Source organism: Nasonia vitripennis, chromosome 1 (genome assembly GCF_009193385.2).
Source record: "Nasonia vitripennis strain AsymCx chromosome 1, Nvit_psr_1.1, whole genome shotgun sequence".
Classification (NCBI taxonomy): domain Eukaryota; kingdom Metazoa; phylum Arthropoda; class Insecta; order Hymenoptera; family Pteromalidae; genus Nasonia; species Nasonia vitripennis.
The window spans coordinates 28,193,062-28,212,664 of record NC_045757.1 but is presented as its reverse complement, the minus strand read 5'-3'; the positions used below and the strand labels follow the sequence as shown (position 1 = coordinate 28,212,664).

The 19,603-nt window shown below is 41.6% G+C and overlaps 2 pseudogenes; one reads left to right on the top strand and one right to left on the bottom strand.

Moving 5' to 3' along the window:
• Nucleotides 1-3,629: 3,629 nt before the first annotated feature.
• On the bottom strand, nucleotides 3,630-5,498 carry LOC100117575 (annotated as a pseudogene).
• A 1,968-nt stretch (nucleotides 5,499-7,466) lies between these two features.
• LOC103317168 lies at nucleotides 7,467-8,954 on the top strand (annotated as a pseudogene).
• Nucleotides 8,955-19,603: the final 10,649 nt, after the last annotated feature.

The following is a 19,603-nucleotide window of genomic DNA, read 5'->3' as shown; positions in this document are numbered from 1 at the left end:
GAGGAGAGAATTAGAATGCTTGACTGACTTTGCTAAATATATATTTTCTTTGTTCGAGTTTGTTTGAAATCGACCGAAAATTAACTCTTATGTACTATATAATGTATACTATTTCATTTACTGCTGTCACTATATAATAATATAGACATGTAATTTTTTCGTATTAACAAAATATTAAATTTCAAACTATTTTATACGCACGCCGACTTGATGCTCTGTGCAGTTCATCGTTAAAATAAAAAAGTTATAACAAAGCACTTTCCGAAAAGTGTTTTGTAAATTCTGCAGCCATAGCAAAATAAACCGTTCCCCGCCGCCCTGACCTAGCCTCCGTCTCATCGCGTGTATATACCGCTTCGAATGTGAAACGCAGAATAAAACACGTGTTAGTACTCCTTTTTTCCGGCCAACAACAATAAACCGCTCAATGCGCGCGCCGAGGAACCTGCGGCCATTCCTGTTTATCTTTTTCATGACGCGGCGTTATACGTTGAGGCATTTCCTGCTAGGAGAAAAACGGGCTTCTCTCGCTGAGAGGATGAAAAATTAATGCTTTCTAATTGATATCTTATTTCCCCTTAAGCAAAGAAAACCTTACTAAATTATTGTTTGCATTTTTTACTTCACGCGCTCTCGTATGATTTAATATTTTTTGTTGTTCGTAGTTGCGTAAAATTAACTTTTCTTAATCACACTTCGAATGAATGCACAAGTTATGTAATTATTTTATTTAATATAAAATAATTAATACAACTGAATTAACAACCCGAATTTCACTAATATATTTTGGATTATAATTATAAATTTGAATACACGTTATTGAAAGATTTTAAATAAAGTCCTACAGTAATTTTATCCGCTTTCTTATCAATGTGTGGCTCATTTTCTTATTATTTTAACGCGAGACAGTATCGTTACAATAAACGATCGCCTTCTTAAAAAAATAAATTGTACAGGAATACAAAATATTGTGAAAAATAATATTTTAATGCTCAATCTCGAGGAAACATTGACCTCGCACATTTTCTTCAGCATCAAATCAGAAATTTTCCATTAATACACAATCGATCGCCAATTACAGCTCTTCAAAAGTTCCCGTTTCACAAAATTTTCTACACCCGAAGAATAGCTCCGACTCTATCGAAGAATTCCAAACAAGCTCCAATTCCGCAATTTACCACGAAACTTCAGTGCGTTTACATACTTTTTCAGGCTCTCTCGCGCGCGGGCGTTAATTTCGCGAGCTCATAAATATTATCCTGAAAAACAGCGCCAACTCCGATAAAGTGACGTTAATAACTTTGAAAAGAGCTCGATGTATAGCCGCATACACACACACACACGTGGAGCAGCGCATCAGTCGCATCTTTCAATTAAATCGAGCTTCGGCGCTCTCGCAAGCTCTTTCTCTCGATTGTCGAGTTGCCGGCGCTATATGCGTGCGCCGCAGTGTGTTTGCCTCACGGCGGCTGCGGTCTGCGTCATGTCTCACTTGGCCGCGTAATTCGACGGTTTACGCCTGCGTTAGCTCCCTATCTCTCTTTTAAATTCTCGACGAGTTCTTTACTTCGCTTCTCTCTCTATGCGCGCGGAATAAAGATAACAAACACTATATACGGCGCTATACGGTATACCTATACAGAATTTTTACTGGAAAAGCTCATCCGTGCTCTAGTTTCTCTCCCGCGTGAAATTTATTCCGTGGAATTTGAATCTGCGGCTGCGGGAAATTGCGGCTTGGATTTTGATGTTGAATGCAAAAATCCTTCGTTTTGGAGTACATAATATATATGAAAGCCATTTATTGAAAAATTGATGGTGAAAATCTGGGTAAAGTGTGTCGAGCTTACGCTTAAAAATTTTGTAGGATTATAAATTATAGTTTTATATATATATATATATATATATATATATATATATATATATATATATATATATATATATATATAAATGTGGGTCTATATATCTGTGCTAAAACTGTGCAGCCTTCGGTTGGGTCTGCTGCATTGAGCCGATCATGCTTATATAACAGAATAAAACTAAAATTTAAATCTAATCAAAGATGTAGGGAGCTACTGTAATTACTTTTAATCTACAATACCAGCCAGTACGTATACAAACGCGACATTCTCAATACTTCAAAAAAATATACAAAATTGAAAAAAAAATCGACACATCCTCTCAAAATAAAAACCACCACTTTATCCCATCGAGTACATACACCAGCGCAGAGCATTCCATTTTCCGCGAATCCCTTCTCGCAGCCAATTTGCATCAAACTCCATCATATAGCGAGCCAAAAGGTACGCGCTCCCACCGCGGCACACAGAACAAAAAAAAAGCCCGCCATATACTCGCTCGACTATACACGTATATATACGTATATACACAGGATCTCCATGAAATTGCCAGCAGGCGAAAAAGCCGCGGCCGCATAGCTGCCCGGCGACGATAGGATTGCGCGCTCGGCGCGAAGAGCCAAACAAAAAAGACAAGCGAGAGGGAAAAAAAGCGCGCGATAGAGCGGAGCCGCGCAGGGCCTGAAAAGGGCCGCCGGCGAACAATGCCAGAGCGCCGGGTGGCAATTTCACGCGACAAGTACCGCGCATCAGCATATCAATGGAGCAAGCGCCGTATAGGATTATCTGCCGGATCCGCGGTTGGGCCGCGCAGATAGGGTTACGCGCTGTGCTGGCTGGCTCTCTCTCTCTCTCTCTCTCTCTCTCTCTCTCTCTCTCTCTCGACGCCGACGCAGATCAGACGTTCCGATGTTCGCTTGCCGCGCGTTATACGCGTCACGGGGGGCAGACACTTGCGCTGGATTTCGATATTACTCGCAGAGAGCTGGCTGTATGCGCGGTATATTATATTGAGCTGCGGTGAATATTCGGCTGTGTACTGCGGATAATCGACTCGGCGCGAGGAAAGGAGAGAAAATTAGGGAGTCGGATTATCGTGAACCTTTGTTTGATCGATCTGGATGGGCTGGTTATCGTATATCTTTTGCTTTGTTGGAGTAAAATTCCTTAATCTCGAATATAATTATATGCAATTATGGTTAAAGTACGTGGAAAACGCATACTTATAATTTTAATTTATCGATCCAGGCGAACAGTCGCGTGCAACAATATTTTGGTCTGCATCGAATGTCGATGCATCATCGTCGCTCCTGACTCACGGCGCCGATGATTTTGATATAAACGTACATGTTCAGATGAAAAAAATATATAATTCTGAAATCTGCTTCGATTATTGCGTAAAAAACTACGCATAATATATTAAAATCAAAAAGGCAAGAGATGGTGGTGCATCAGGTTCCTCGGTGTTCTTATACTTACTCGCTATTTTTGCTTTATTTTTAACGCGCGCCTCCAGCCTTGAACTTATCACTTTCGAAAGTTTATTATGAGAGCAGCGGAAATAGTAAACCGGGGCCGAACAAAATGCAAGAATTTTTACCTTGAACTTTTTCGATTCTGTATTTTTTTCTGGCCTTTTCAAGTTCAACCGCAAGACGCAAGAAAGTTGTTTCAATAAAGCATCGGAAAACAAAAAAGAGTAGTGGGTGCGTCAGCTGACAGTATACACAAGTGCGGATTTGGCGGAGCGTGAAAAATTGGATTCGCAAACATATTTTGGAAGAGTTGATTATCTTGAGATCCGTGTGGATTTTCCTGTTGACATGCGCCTCCCCTGTAGTATATGCCACAATTTAATAATGGGTGAAAATGATTTAACTTATTGCCTCATACATAAAAATTAAATGGGTTATTAGAATACATTATTTTACTGAGACTTAGAAATTGTTAAACTTTCTTTGTAGGTGAGAGCAATTCGTTTTGTAAGTGGATTAAAAAAATTTTGCAATAAAAATATCATTGATATCCATGCTTCTTCGCTTCACTGAATAAAACCAACAATCCATCGAGAATCTCCTGACTATTAGGTATTATTTGATCCGGCGATAGAACGAATCCGTATACTTTCCTTTATCACGTAGCTCGAAGAGGAGCACCACACGTAATTTCAATGTGATTTTCACCCAATCGCTCGAAATTCCACTTCCTGGATCTGTTGAAAAAAAACATTGATATAATCGCAGCCTGAGTTTAGATTCAAGAACGATTCATGCATGCTTGATTATCGGCTGCGTTATTAAATTTACTCACAAAGTGCTTCGTAAAACGTTCCCAAAGTATACTGCGTACCGTATCTCTTCGTAATGGCTTCAACCGTTTTTGATCCGATTCGATACTAAAAATTCGCACAAATTAATAAATGTCACAACATGAAGGTTAATAATTTAAATAATGCCTACCATTACGTCATAGTTGTCTAGACGTTCCTTGGTATGCCCATAAGGAAGAAGAAGCAGTTCGGAGTAGCTGTGAAAGCTGATGTACGCAAACAATTTATCTGCGATCGAAGTAATAAATTCTGACATTGACTTCATTTCTATTTCGGAAAAAGCGGCGCTTCCGGCGTATAAATGTTCGCAGCCGTTTTTGCTAGCTCCAACTTCTAAAGTTCAAATTTGTAGTTTGTAATAATTTTATAAAATCCGGATAAATCATCTTCCATTATATATTTTAGATTTTTACTCATCCACACGTTGTTCCAGTTTCGATTGCCATCCGCACAGTAGCAACCGTCAGCGTTCTTCGATCTAGTCTTACGCCACAATCGGTCCTGTAAAACGACGACAAAGAATAAAAAATTTTTCAAATGAAAATTGAATCGAGGTATGTTTTCATTACTCACCGTCGTGTGCGTGTAAACATAGCCATCAGGATTAACGGACAGAAAAATGTATCAGTCATGCGACTCAGCCAGTTTACGAACCGACGGCTCTTTGCTGGTTAAAAATTCGTTGATCAAGTAGGTGACAGTAGCCGGTGAAATCCACTCGCGAGCGTGTATCCCACCTTCGATGAAAATTCCAGGGTTATTCCGACCGAATGACAGCTTGATTCCCTTGATGTCGCGGCCCTCGTAACTGTGGCCACCAATTATGACTTTGACAACGTTGGGATGGCTTCTTTCGAGAGTATCGAGCCACTGGTAGATTTCCTCGAGAGTATGGTAGCTTGTCCAGTCGAATGAAGAATTGGTTTTGGATGACAAATTTTCGTTGCGGATCAAGGACTCGACATTGTCGATGTAGTTTTCGTATCGTATACCCGTCACGTTCATGGTTTGGAAAAACTCGTTGAGTTTTTCTGGAGCTACCATCAAATCGGTGGGGTGATTGTGGCTCGGACTTTTCCAAAAGGAATACTTTAAAAGTGAAGGAAATGTAGTTTTATTTTGAAAAGTAAACTCTTTCAATAAGCAATGATCTTACTCACCTCCTCAGAAGACTCTTCTAACGATGTTAAAATTGTATTCTGCTGTTCATAAAGAGGATTTATTCTAAACGCTTTTTATTTATCATACTACATTTTAATTGCAGTAGCTGACGCTACAACAGCAAGCAGGGTCAGAAATTTAAGTGTCATCGTCTCAAAGAGGCTATTAAAAAAATCACAAACCACAATATGGAAGGCTTTTTATTAATAAATATTTTGATGATTATGTAAGTAATTTATAAACGCACCTGATGCAACGTATAAAGAAGAATGAGATTCGTTCGACTTTATCAATGAAGCTCGTTGCGCAAAAGTTGCAGAAAAGATTATAAATGCTATTATATCGTCGTTCCCTACGAAGAGTAGCACTGTTCATATTTCCCGTCATAAGTAGCACAACTCATTTCACGCATGCTAGACTAGCACACCTCAAAATTCCCCGCGAAGACTAGCACAACTCAAACTTTCTCACAACTTAAACAACGAATTTCTATAAAAATTTCCCGATTTTTGCGAAACAGTCCCTAATGAACATTTTTAAATATTCAAAATGTACACTTTTTACCGAATTTAAAATTGTTTTCACAAATACAATAATTTTTTACAAACATTTTTTTAAATTATTCGCTTTTTTTAGAAACCTAAAATTTCCGAAACCTTTTTAAACTTTGAGGTTTGTCTGTCTTTGTCCAAGGTTTTCATGAACTTAACCAACAAAATAACTCAATAAAAACGTAAAATACTCACATTTTAAGTAATATAAAGTCGCGAGTTGTGATACTCTTGACCGCATTTCTGAGCTGTACTACTCTTCGCGGCAAATCGTGAGTTGTGCTAGTTTGAGTTTCAAAATTTGAACTCTGCTAGTCTTCGTACGGAGCGACGATATTTAATCGATCAAATCGTGAACTTTCAACCAGGTATAAAATTTTTTCATCGATAAGTCTACTAAAATACCCGAACACATTAAAATATTACGAAAAAATCCTACTAACTCACACAAAACCATAAAAAACGTGTCAAAATGACGAGGCCCAAGTGCAGAATCAAAAGTCAAGGAATCTCAAGAGGCACCTATATGCGCGCAAGAGAGAGAGAAAGAGAGAGAGAGAGAGAGAATAGCTCACACCGCATCCCTCTCGAGATCCGAAGCGAAACGGCCTTTTCAGGCACACACCACAGCATCCCATTCGTCTCTGCGGTCCCTCGAAGCGTGTACGTCTGTCGCATGATCCAGACGTGAGCAAACTCGCGCGAGAGAAAGAGAGAGAGAGAGAGAGAGAGAGCCGAATAACGCAGCTAATTCCGACTGTTTGCTTAGCAAGCATTTAAGGTTTGTCTTGGCCGTTGCTCCGTGTCTTTTAGACAGTCGATCTGTGTTCCAACCAAACGAAACGCAGGAGCTGCTGCGCCGCAACCGCACCGGTGAGGCATATTATACGGCTGACGAGGTGCCGACGACAATGACGCGAGACGCCCTGCTGCACTACCAGACTGCGTGCTGCAGGCGTTTCGGGGATTCCCCCGCCGGTGTGTGGCGGCGAGTTTTGCTCAGGTATGTATAAAGAGAGAGATTCTATTTGTTGGTGGACGCTGCTGTTTGGATGCTGATGCTAAACTGGGATGAATATTGTGTGTGTGCGTGTGTGTGCTGCGGTTGATAATATTATAATCTTTACAATCGGCCAGTATAATATTTATATCTCTTGATTTAACTTTTATAACGATTCTATGATATTTTAAATAGATGTTTGAAGATTTGATCAAGTGATTTTTGAGGTCACTTATCATTGCATACGATTGTACTATATAATAATAATCATCGCATAGTTTATCGAACTCTCCTCCACGATAACACAAATGCGTGTCAGGCTTTTGTTCATAATGAAACGATAACCGATAGAGACGCGTGATTTATATCTGATAATTACAATTAATTATTCTGATAGTATTTATCGTCATTTAATCACTGTATTAGGTACGGTGTACAGGATAAGTTATTCCAGTCGTCTGCGACTTCTGTGTGCAAAAATGCGTTTTTTATTATCAGTGCTCTTTGCGTTTGCAAAATCCATTACTGCCGAGAAAGTCAGCTATGAAAACTACAAAGTTTTCAGAATGTCAGTCAAACAAGAGCACGAAGTGAATTTCCTAAAAGACCTGGTCGCATCTCGTGACGGTGTGAGTATACGTTGCATAAATCTATTAACGAATATAACAGAAACGAATTTTTGATTACTCTCAGCTCATAATATGCGCAGTTCACATTTTGGAGTGGCCTAAGCATCGCTATCCCAACCGGAGTCATGGTCGCTCCAAAGGACCTCAAGTACTTCATCGAGCAGATGGACTCGTCAAGCATAAAATACGAAATGATCGTCGACAACGTTCAGGATTTGATAAACCGTCAACTATCCGGTATTGGTAATGAAACGGATGAGTTTGGGTGGAAGCGTTATCACACCCTCGATGAAATCTACAACTGGATGGACAGCCTTCCAAAAAAGTATCCCGTCGTAAAAGTCATCAAGGCAGGTCGAACTGACGAAGGTAGGAGAATAAAGGGTGTCCAAATTTCTTTTGGACCTGACAGAGCAGGTGTCTTCATTGAGGGTGGTATTCATGCCCAGGAATGGATCTCACCAGCTACAACAACTTTCTTGATCAACGAATTGCTTACCAGCAAGGAACCGAGAGTGCGAGCTTTAGCTGAGTCTTACGCTTGGTACATATTTCCTATGCTCAATCCTGATGGCTATGTATACGCCCATACAACGGTGAATTTTGAATGTTTCTTTATAATGTTTTTAATCTTCTTTTACCTAAAGTCAATATTGAATATCACGATCAATTCGTAGGATCGAATGTGGTCAAAATCTAGATCACACTGGGACTCCGACTGCATAGGCGTCGACTTGAACAGAAACTGGGGATACATGTAGATGGGTATGTTGACATTTTTTATTATTCTGACTATCAATTAAAATTATTTTCATCGAATCATGTAGAAGTGGGTGCCAGCAACGACCCATGCAGTGCCAAGTATGCAGGAAGAGCTCCTTTCTCCGAAATCGAGACCTACACTATGTCCAGATATCTCAGTTCGATTCAAGACAAATTATTCGCCTACATAACCTTTCATAGCTTTGCCCAACTTCTTCGAGTCCCCTATGGTTACTCCACAGGACACTTCGACAATTACAATGAAACGGTATAAATGAATTCTTCATAATCGATTGCGCTTGTCGTAAGCTCAAATGTTTTATTTTTCAGTACGCAATCAGTCTGAAAGCTGCCGGTGCTCTTGCACGACGTTATGGCACAAAATATACCGTAGGAAGTATAGCAGAAGTACTTTGTAAGTCGTTGATTTTATTAAAATCTCCAAATTTGCTTTAGTGAATAAATTAGTTTAATATGACACATAATCGTATTACAGATCCGGCTGCTGGAATAGCCGTGGACTGGGTCAAAGCTGTATTAAAATTGCCAATCGTATTTGCTTATGACCTTCCAGATAAAGGGAATTTCGGAATGCTGTTGCCTCTGGAACAAATTATTCCAAATAGTCAGGAAATTTTGGATTCCCTGATAGCATTGTTCTAAGAAGCTGGAAAATTTGGTTACCCGCAAAATTATTATTCTAAATGAATCAAATAAGCTCTAGGGGTTCGAGTTGAAAAGTAGGATAGGTATAAAAAGCACTCGAAGGAAAAATCTTCTATGTAGATCGCAAAAAAGTAATAGCTAGGTCGATTAAGAAATACGTTTGAACAATTAACAAACTTTACTATCGCAAATAAATTATGCATACATTTTTTCGTGCGAAAATCCTTAGCGGAAGTAGAACGGAATAAATACGTGAATTTGCGATGTATTATTATTATGTTATTGGCAAATATATGTGCGTAGAATCGAATAAAAAGATTTAAAAAATGGATTTTTTTTATTTTGACGTTTTTTTGGGTAAACGGTATTCTTAAAATGTATACGTAGGTCACGATTAATCAAAATCTAAAGAATATTATCAAAAAAACTTTGTGCTTAAGGGGTTCAGCCTGGGTTAAATCCTGCAAAAAAAAAACAAAAAATATCTACTGAAAATACTTATAATATACACTATTTCTACTCTATATATATATATATATATATATGATATTTTTTAGTAGAAATAGTGTTTATTGTAAATATTTTCAGTAGATATTTTTTGTTATTTTATTTACGAAAGAAGAACAAAATTTTATCAGACGTATATTTTTTGTTTTTTTGCAGGATTTAACCCAGGCTGGACCCCTTAAGGCAGTTACAGCATGAGCGATCCAAGGAGCAATCCTAACAAATCTGTACACCGCTATAGATATGCATTCTCTATGCAGATTAAGATAAGGTATATAGGAAACTGCCTATGCGCCACCTATCGTCGCTAGCCAGGTACTAACAAATCGGAAAGTTGATAGTAAATAGGCCAGTCCAAAACTGGTTTGCTTCACAGCTATACAATCAGACTACGACTGATTCCTTTCTTTCTTATCGCCATACCAATAAAAAAAACCTGGCATTTGCACGCTTCGACTACCACGCACATTCTTGATACAAGTGTATACATCATACGCCAAAAATAAAAGCCTTGTCATACAAGTACATACCTCCTCAGCCTGCCGCACACATGGAAGTGCGGCGCATTTATGTCCATAAAAGCTCAGTACCACATATAACACAGCCGAGCGCAGAAAAAACAACACACGCCGAGAAAGAAAAATGCATAGTGTGTCGGCGGCTCGCCGCAGAAAAGCGAAAGACCGAATTATTTACAAGAAAGATTCCCGGTAGCCTTTTCGTGGCGAATCTTCGTCTCTCTATTCTCGTCGTCGGCGACAGCATCAGCCGGGCGTATCTACTTATCGGTACACCGCAACCCTCGTCCGTCGCGCCAATGCAGACTATACCGGCGCGCAGCAGCACATCACAAAAGATTTGGAGAAGTTGCGGCTGAACAAACAGTGCGCGCACGTTCCTGCCTGGATTCCGCCTCGCACCCTCGCCTCTCCCGATGCTCTATTCTGCGACGCTCCCCCTCTCTCTCTCTCTCTCTCTCTCTCTCTCTCTCTCTCTCTCTCTCTCTCGCTTTGTTTATCTCGGTTTTAATACATCGCTGCGCACACCTCTACTCGGATCATCCCGGGCACGTATAATTAGGTCGTTTGGTGCTTAAGACGTGTGCTTCGCCGGGGGACTCGGCTCTAGCGATTAGATCAAAGTGTAATGAGTCTTGTACTATGAGTGTATTGGAATTTAATTTGGAAAACTGCGAAGGGACACTAAAATTCCTCCGTAAATGCGATATCGATCACTCGAACCTTTCTACTGTAAAAATAAAAATAAAACAAAAGCATTTATCTAAATATACGGACAAAAGCACATAAGCGGCTACAGGAGAACAGCGCGCGAAAGCCGCAGAAAATTTTTAGCGAGATTTCGGCGAATGCTCGTGTGTATATATATATATATATATATATATATATATACTATATGGAGCAGCTTCCAGCACTCGAAAGCACTCCAAGTTCGACGCCGCGCATGTATATGGAAACGAGGCTGTTGTTATTTTACGGAACGGCTCTGCGGCGGCGGCGGCAGTCGACCGAGTGCGAGGGCAAATCGAGAGGGGCACTGCACACGTATGTTAAACCGATTTACACGAGCGATATATGTGCGCGCGCTCTATAGCTGCGATGGCTGCTTCCTCTTGTCTCTCTTTTCGTCGCTTATGTTCTTTCGTTATGTAGTTTTGCACTAGCTGTCTTTGTTGGTTTCGGTGAAAGAGTGCGGTGGGGAATTGTTTGAAAAAGCTCGGGATTTCGGGAGCTTGTTGAGTAAGCGGATTTGAAAAGGAAGGCTTTTGGAGCGCGAAATATAATGATTCGAAGTAAATCTTGAGTAAAGATATGCATTTTCTTATCGATACTCGCTAGCTCGTAATCTGAAAAAATTCTGTAATCAGGAAAAGATGTTAAAGAAATTCTTATCGATATCGAGAAACAATATACGCATCACACGGCCATAAATAGCTGTTGCATATGAACAAACATAGTGTCTTATTCTACGCACTATGCTCGACCGAATTACAAATTCACACGCACCGATACAATCGACGCACAGTTCATTTAATATTATGTATACCTTGGAGATTCTTTCGTCGTGACGAAAGACAGGGCCGTGAGCGACTTTAACAATGGACATTTCGAAAATTCCTCCTTTCCCATCGACTTTTCTTCCCTTTCCCATGAGATATACATACACACAGAGTCGCGAGCTGCGCACGAAGGGAAGACGAGAGGAGAGCTGCTGCATACTAAACATACAACATATGTGTGGTTGAAGAACTTCCACGAACCACGTCGCGGCGGTAGGTTACGTCTTGTCTTACGCTTCATTCCCGTATGATGTTCCATGTCTTCTTACGTGAAACTTAATATTATTTTCCGTCTCTCTCACTCTCGTCTAAGCCTATAGCTGGTAACTTCGCGGAGACTTTCCTCGCTGGGAAACTTGGGCTTTAGCCGCCGCCGTCGAATTTCGTAAAATATATCAGGTTCTTCCTGCTGCACTAGCAAAGTTTTTTTTTTCGACGACGATCGATCATCTTCGTACAATCCATTCATATACTCCATGTGTACTCGCTTATAAACACTCCAAAAAAGTGTCGATCGCATCCCCTGCAAAACAAACCGCCCAAAAACTCCCAGTCACACGCACACGCACAGCCCACTCGAAATTCCATTTCACATTGTTGCTGCTATACCTTCTCCGAAATTTGGCGAAAAACTCGTCGCTCGGCGATTCGGCCCCGTTAAAACACCTGCGCGAGAAACGAGAGACTGAGAGAGATGCACGCGGTGTTCGTCCATTGAGCTTCGACTAGATGTTGTCTTAGGCGCGAGCGTAAACAGACTCGAGCTGGGAATCGCGCGACGGCGAATCTCGCACTTTCGAAAACCGGACGTCGCAGCTTCTTCTTCGTCTTTTGCTTCTTCAATGCTCCTTCCTTTTTTTCCTTCTCTTTCCTGTCTCTCTTGTTCTTTTTGCAGCCGAAAAGTGCGTCAGGAAATGTCAGGCCCGAATGCGATGAGTAAACATTCCTTTGTCGCGGTTTGTTCCTATAGATATATTGGGATGGATTTTTGGGCTGAATTTTAAGGGGGGGCGAGTGTGTGCGAAATCGTCGTAATCTCGGTGACGAAGGGAAATCTGGAGGCTCCGGTGTTGAGTTAAGGGTTTAAGTGGAAAATCGGATTTCAAGCTTGGCGCGCAATTAAGAATTGTTTCAACAAAAACCGATTTGAGTCACGAATCGTTTTTCACGATTTCACACTCAGCCTCTAATGTATAGCGTGTATGTGAGACGTCAAAGCGATCTCCGTCAGAATACCAGAAATTCTTAATATAAACCGAAGACTGACAACTTCCGGATGATGTCCATTACATATAACTCGCTCTAATGCCTCTCTCGATTTTTCGCGAATCGTAAATTCCGGCGAACGTCGCATCAAATGTACGCCAAATATATATAATAATAGCGATTCCAGGGTACAGCTCATAATATACGCGCACAGCATTATGCATACGAAGAAGAAGAAGTGGTGGTGGAAGAAGGCGCCACAAAACTGTAGATAGTACGGAGCCGGAATTTATAATATAAATTTGGCCCGTCTCGCTAAGCTGCAACAACAGAGTGCGCGTATGAATTAAGAGGGAACGCTTGGGTAAACAGCTCGAATTAGGCGCGCGCGTACGTGCGCCATTCGTCTCTTTTGAGCGCGAGCGCGAGGCAAGCGATAGGGCGACGAAAGTTACGACTTTCGCGCGAGCGCCTGAAGATCGTTCCGGAGCTTTTTTCATCGCTTTTTCAGATATATGGCCGACGATGCGCGAGCTCGCGTAGACCGAGGCTTATATCGGTGACCGTAAATTAAGAGGTAGTTTGGAAAAAAGGTATAGCGGTGGCGACGAGTATAATGTGTGAAGTTCAATGGAGGCTTAGTTCGAGGTTGCAGGTCTTTTGTATTTTAGCGTGAGCGTAATTTAGAAATAGAAAGATTCAAAAAACTTGTCAATTTACTTTGTTTGTGCACAGTTGTATATAGTGATTGGTGGCTAATTATTTGAACATATCGATTTTTGAAAATCGTGACCCTGAAATTCAGCTGAAATTCAGCTTAAAAACTTAGCTTATAACTGTTTTAAACGCCAATACTTTACATTTCGTGCCATTATTTTCTTTTATAACATTGAAATCGGTGAGCTTCACTATACTATTGCTTATAGCGTATTGTCCAGAACATGCCAACGCATAAGTGCATTTGGAAGTTGAAAAGAATTTTCACGGACAAACGTGGTAGTGTTCTATGCTCTATCTACATTATTACCTTGATTCGCGTACGATGTTTATGATAGCCGGAGAGTTATTAAATTATCAGAAAGTTAGAATTTGACAACTTTATAGGTAACTCCATCTGTTACAATGCCGCTACCCAAAGCGGGTCTTGGGCGTTGTCGTCCAGATCGGACGGGTGGGTGCCTATCACCACTACACAGCGCGTCCTTAGGTTGCGGATAGAGGAACAGCCCCTGAGAAAGAGGTTAGCTATGAATAAATTGAATAAGCAGCCGCGGACAGCCGATAGGAACAGGCGTGGGTGTGATGAGCCCACACTGTCGAACGCATTCATCTAGAAACACTACGCAAGCACCACAACAACAAAAACACTTCACATTATCTCTTATCTCTCAATCTATCTCTTTCATCACACATTACAAAAATGGGCAAAAATCCTGCTGCCGAGGAGGATGCGGGAGCGATGACAACTGCCCCGAAAGGGGATGTGTAGAATGATTCGTCACCTGGTCTTACGCGGTAACGATGCCAGCGAAGGCGCGCTGCCTTGCAGGGGGGCGTTAGGATGCGAGAATGAAACCGTAGTGTGTCTGACGACGAATTGACACTGTCCTCGTCAAAGTCGGAAAGCTCTCATACTTAGTTCTAGAGAGGTATGGGGGTTATCACCTCTAGAACGGTGGACTCACTTGCGATCGGAACAGGATCCGAAGCGCGCGGGTTTAACATAACATCATGGCTCAAAAAAATCAAATCCGAACCAAAAGGGACTTAAGGGTCGGAACTTGGAATGTTCGCAGTCTATACAGATCAGGTGCGTTTAAAGAACTCGTAAAGGAAGCTGATAGGTACAATCTAGATTTGGTAGCAATACAGGAATCGCGGTGGCCAGATGGCGGAGTACTAGCATCGGGTAACTTCACGTACCTGTATGGGGCCGGGAGTGGGGGATCTCTAGGCACCGGATTTCTCGTAAGCAAAAGCATCATACATTCGGTTAAAAGTTTCAAATCCGTCAATGATAGGCTCTCGTACATCATTATAGAAGGTGAATGGTATAGATATGTATTTATTAATGTACACTGTCCTACGGAGGACAAAGAAGAAGAAGCTAAGGATCTCTATTACGAAACTTTAGAGCAGGTAATCGACCAGTTTGCGTCTTACGACACAAGAATAGTATTAGGCGATTTCAATGCTAAAATAGGTAGGGAGGATATGTTTAGGCCTACTATAGGTAAGGAAAGCCTGCACGAAGCCAGCAATGATAACGGTATTAGGGTCATAAATTTCGCGGCGGCAAAAGATCTTATAATCAAAACTACGTATTTTAAGCACAAGAACATACACAAGGCAACGTGGACATCGCCGGACGGGGCCACACAGAACCAAATTGATCATTTCCTCATTGAAAAAAGACGTCATACTAATGTTCTTGACGCAAGGGCTTACAGAGGGGCAGATAGCGACTCGGACCACTTCCTAGTAGTAGCCAAATTAAGAGCTAGACTAGTAGCGAATCAAAATAGTAAGCGAGCAAACAAGGTAGAAAGCTTCGATATTGAGAAACTACGAGATAGAACAGAGCGAATTAGGTACCAGATAGAAATTAATAACAGGTTTCAGGCACTTGAAGAAGCAAACACATCGCCGGAGGGGAATGACGAACCGAATAGCTTATGGGGGGACATCGAAAAAACGGTAAAAGAGGCCGCGAACGAAGTACTGGGTAAAAAGAAAAAGCCAAAGAGCAAACCATGGTTTGACGAAGAGTGCGAACTCTGGTTTGAAAGGCGCAAAAAGGCTAAATTAGATAGCTTACAAAATAGAAGCGATAGGACCGTAGAAGAGTATTCTAACGTAAGGAAACGGACGAGCGCGATCTACAGAAATAAGAAGCGGGAGTATCAAAAGAATCTTATTAGGAGAATAGAAACTAACAGTAAGGAAAATAACCCCCGCGAAATGTACACAGGGATTAACGCCATCAGAAAGGGTTTTAGGAGTAGAGCGCAATTGATGAAGGACAAAAACGGGGACCTCGTAACAAATGACAACGAATTACTGTCGCTGTGGAAAAATTATTTCGATAAATTATTAAACGTGCACGAAAATAGCGAAGAATTAGGGGACGAAATTCACACTGCTGAACCCCACGTGGAGGAACCGAGCTACCAAGAAGTAGAGGCCGCGATTAAAAAACTAAAGAACAACAAAGCCGCGGGAAATGACTCTATACCAGCTGAGTTACTCAAATATGGGGGCGTCGAGCTCACTTTCAAAATCTATAAACTAGTATGTGCCATCTGGAAAAATGAAACAATACCCGAAAATTGGAAGGAATCTATCATTATACCGATTTTTAAAAATGGGGATAAGACAGACTGCAATAACTATACGGGTATTTCACTTTTAGCAACGTGCTACAAAGTTCTGTCAAACGTAATACAAGCTAGACTCACTCCATTCGCGGAAGATATAGTAGGAGATTATCAGTGCGGATTTCGGCGCAACAGATCGACGAGCGATCAAATGTTTACCATAAGACAGTTGTTAAAGAAAAAGTGGGAATTTTGCGAAACCATACACCAACTATTTATAGATTTTAAAAAAGCGTACGACTCTATTAAGCGAAGCAAAATGTATCAAATTCTAGTACTTCTCGGTGTACCGAAAAAACTCGTGAGATTAATTCAAATATGTCTGAACGGAAGCACGGGAAAGGTCCGAGTAGGCGGTAATGTATCAGAACCCTTTATGATACGCGATGGTTTAAAACAAGGGGATGGGCTCTCTACGGTGCTGTTCAACTTAACGTTAGAGTATGCCGTTAGAAAAATGCAGGTTAGCCAGCTGGGCGCAACGCTTAATGGAACAACGCAGATACTAGGCTACGCAGATGATTTGGATATACTGGGGGATTGTAGGGAAACGGTAGCAAGAAACGCGGAAATCCTCATAAAAGCGGTGGAGTATACAGGGTTAGAAGTGAGTGAATCAAAAACAAAGTACATGTTTGTGGATAAGCTAGGCATCTGCAGAGGGGAGGAAGATCTCAGAGTTGGGAATTTTACTTTTGAAAAGGTTAGCGAATTCAGGTATCTGGGTACGAACATAAATGATAGAAACGAGATTAATGTCGAAATAAATAAGAGACTCCATTCGGGTAATGCTTGCTTCTACGCCGTAAGTAATTTACTTAAGTCGAGGCTGTTGTCTAAAAACGTTAAAATAAGAATATGCAGGACAATAATACTGCCGGTGGTTCTGTACGGGTGCGAAACGTGGGTTCTCACTAAGCAGGCGGACAACCGTTTTAGTGTATTTGAAAATAAAGTCTTGCGAAAAATATACGGGCCGCAGAAAGATGAGGAAACCGGGGAATGGAGGAGACTACCAATGATGAGTTACACAATCTGTACGCGTCACCAAATATTAACAGAATAATAAAATCGCGCAGATTGGGATGGGCAGTGCACGTAGCGAGAATGGGAGACGACCGTACGGCAGCGCGTGTCATGAAGGGCAGGCCGATGGTAACGCGACCTCTAGGTAGACCTAGACGTAGATGGGAGGACAATGTAAAAGCGGATCTAGTAGAAATAGGACGGGTGGGTGTCGATCGGAGAGGTGCATCTTGGGTGGGGTTGACACAAGATAGGGCAGCGTGGAAGGCTTGCGTAGATGAGGCGATGAACTTTCGAGTTCCAAATGCCATGTAAAAAAAAAAAAAAAATAGGTAACTCCATACAAATGGTATAAAATATGTACACGATACAAATAAAATGAAAACTAGGTAGCAGAATCAAAAATAATTTATTTTGTTGAAATATTTTGGTGTACTTGTGCACACGCGTACAACCATACGGAAATTTTCTAAAAACACACCTCGGAATGCATATCTAACCTGCATTTTACAAACTCGAAAATGTTCCAGTTGTCATTTCGCCGACCTGCTTTTTGCGAAAAAAAAAAACACGCAGCTGTGCCTTCTTATATACTGGTAGTGTAGTATGATGAAAGACCTACTTACTCGAGCTCATGCAGTTACAGCATGAGCAGCCCATAAACAGCAGGCTCAACTCAATGATGCTTTGGCATAGGTAGCCCACCGCTACACGTACATTCTAAGTGCAGATTCTCATGCGAGAAATAACGCGCCTATGCGCCACCTAGCGCCGTTAGCCAGTGACTAGAGAGCTCGAAAGTTTAAGCGAGGTGGGCCGCGGGAACGGCCAGTCCAAAAATTTTGCATACCCAGCGCTAAAGTCGCGAATTTTTTGGCTCCTTTAAATAAGAGCCCGACACGATATTATATTATATATTTTGATATACGATTCTCACAGCACACCATATAACCCGCAGATATATGTATACGTTCACAGTCAGTCGTCTCGTCCTCTCGAGCAATACCCTGAGCTAATCCAAATAAATATTTACCCGCAGATGCCCCGCGTATAAAGAGTTGAGAAATTTATGTACAAGGCTGCACCACAGACTCCATTAAAAAAAGACCCATTCGAAAAAAAGAAAGATCGAGCTCAGTCGCTGCGCAGACAACGCGTGAATCGAGGGCGAGAAGAGAAAAAAAATTCGCTTCTGGTGGTCCGAACGGTCGTCGAACCTCCGGGGCGCTCGTTGACGCCCCAAAATTTTTTCTCAATCCAGCTCGAAATCCCTCCGGCGCGCGACGCAAGAAATTACATTATCGAAATAAGAGCATCTGTATATAAATTGTGCGCACTTTATATCATAGAGATCTCGGCGTTGTACTCGATGGCACGGCCGAACAATGCGCAAGACTGCGGTGAAGCCTCTTTATTGACCGAGGAAAAGTGTGTCCCGAGCGTTCTTCTTTTGTACCTGTCACACGCGAGTTATCCACGCTTCGCGCCAGAGGGTTTCTCTTGATGCACTGTGGGCCATTTCACGATTTGATGTAGAGGCTGATGGTGTTCTCTGGGTTTGTTTGCCGTGGATGTGAGAGGACTAAATAAGGAGATACAGCCACTGTGAGCAGCGCAGTGTGGATCGATCGCTTGGCTGGGCTTGAATTTCTCTTTAAATCTCTTTATCACTTGGTAAATACGCTCTTTGTATAGGAGGACACACACATACGGAAGCTTTGGTATACGAGTGTGTTCGGCGTGAATACTATGCTTTATCAAATTTATTATATAAAACGATTATGACCAACTCTTTTTTTTTAATTAGAGAATATAAGTCATATTAAATTATGACACGCACCGAAATTTTCCCAAGTAGCTCTCTCCCATGCACCTCGACGCCTCCTCTCCATATCAATCACCTGTTCGAAAAAAAACATCACTTCTTCCTCATCGAGAAGCCCACACCTATCTTAAAAAAAAATTCATGACTGCATCAGAAGCGCGCGCATCGCGGGCTGCAACAAAAACGAAGAAAATATTATTCCATCAACCGGTAAGAGTAACATCGCGCGCGTATTTTTCCAAGACGCGATACACAAACACGGGCGTGCGCTCACTGGGCCAGCACCTTATACGCACATAATAATACACTGGCAGCGCAGGCGAAAGAAATCTCCGATTCGAGCCCTCCTTTGTCGAGTTTTTCCCGAGCGTTGCGCGTATAACGGCCTCGTATATAGCACACAAAGCGGCTGCACTTGCCAGTCGACGGACTATGTGTTCCGCGTAGGTATGTATACCTGCTGCTGCTGCTGTGGATGTGGATAAAGTGGAGAGATTGTGGACTATGCCACCGTGAAATTCGGATATGCTATGCGGTGGGTGGAAGGATAATCGCGTGTGTGCGCGGTTTTTTTTTCTCCTCGAGCGTGAATCGGCTGCGGGTTGGGTGTAACCGTATTGTGTACGGT